Raw genomic sequence first — 1,313 nt, 5'->3', positions numbered from 1 at the left:
GAGAGAGAGAGAGAGAGAGAGAGGTGATGGTGGACACGTTCGATCGGTATACCTTAGGCGGAGAATATTTTAGGTGGTACCGAGGGGTACCGGTTGCCCTCCCGGTGCGAGGACGATTTAAGGCCTACTGGTCGGGCCCAGCTCGCTCATGGTGGTCTATATCAAGACAGAGGACCCACTCGATATCGTCCCACCCCTCCCTGTATCGTTCTTATATCGCACCGTATCTTTTCCACGTTGCTCTCTCTTCGTCGTAATTCAATATTTTGCTTAATAACGCTTCCTTAGAGAGAGAGAGAGAGAGAGAGAGGGGGTCCTTCCCTTTCTCTTATTACCGAGTAATTCGTGCTCCGATCATCTTCGAACATCTTCGCTGTGTTTATCCCCTGTGCTCCCCTCTCTTCTCTTTCCTTTTTTTTCTTTTACTTTGGCAAAAATTAGCCAGAAGCCCACGAGAGGAGTAGAGACGTTTTCGTCCGAATTCCCGGGGAATCGTGTTTCCCACAGAATCGCACAGTTATTATAATTAATCGCGCATTAGCATCGGACATCACGATCCCATACTCCGGTTGTCACGAGAAATTTATAACGAGTTCCGTTTGCCTACATAATAATAAATCCACGGCCAATTAAATTGGCCAAATTTATAGGCCGAGCCGAGACACTTTCTCGATACGAAGAATATACCTTCAGCAAGAGACACATGTATACACGCGCGCGCGCGCGGGCATCGGTAATTTGATCGGCAGGAACGTTTTCGACAGGTATAGACGAAGGCCTATGTAGTCGGCCCGTTTTTTTTCTTTTTTTTTTTTTTTAACCAGGATCGTGGAACTATTATCGTTAGCCGGCCAGCTCGATTTCGTTTTTTTGCTTTAAGTTGAACCGTCGACCGAGTCGATGAAAACGAGTTAGAGATAAGATAAGAAGTGGAAGCGCGAATGGAAGGAAACGTGAAATTTGGTGTATTAGCAGTGGCAGTAATAATATAATCGAACGCGTTTTAAATTGAATCTTTCTTCGATTCAGCATAAGAACTTAATTGAATGTGTAACTCTTATGGTGAGAGGTGTCCCTATGGAACAGGTGTTTCGTGATTTATCGCTCCACGGTTTGACCGGATTTGAGAATGTGAGAGATGGAGCGCAAACGCGTTTAGCGATCACGCGATCATTAATTTTAATGACGCGGAGTCAACAGCTCTTTTTTTCTTCCTTCTCCTCTTTCTCCTCCTTCTCCTCTTCTTCTTCTTCTTCTTCTTTCTCCTCTTCTTTCTCATCCGGAAAAGAAGCTCTGATTTATCGCGCCGGCCG

At 45.3% G+C, this 1,313-nt stretch overlaps 1 long non-coding RNA gene across 1 annotated transcript in view; it reads right to left on the bottom strand.

Moving 5' to 3' along the window:
• Positions 1-1,313, bottom strand: part of LOC116185967 — a 10,520-nt gene that overhangs the window by 5,115 nt on the left and 4,092 nt on the right. The gene's annotated exons all lie outside the window — the stretch shown is intronic.

Source organism: Apis dorsata, unplaced genomic scaffold, assembly GCF_000469605.1.
Source record: "Apis dorsata unplaced genomic scaffold, Apis dorsata 1.3 scaffold_351, whole genome shotgun sequence".
In the NCBI taxonomy this organism is placed as follows: Eukaryota; Metazoa; Arthropoda; class Insecta; order Hymenoptera; family Apidae; genus Apis; species Apis dorsata.
This window is presented reverse-complemented; position numbering and strand designations above follow the sequence as displayed.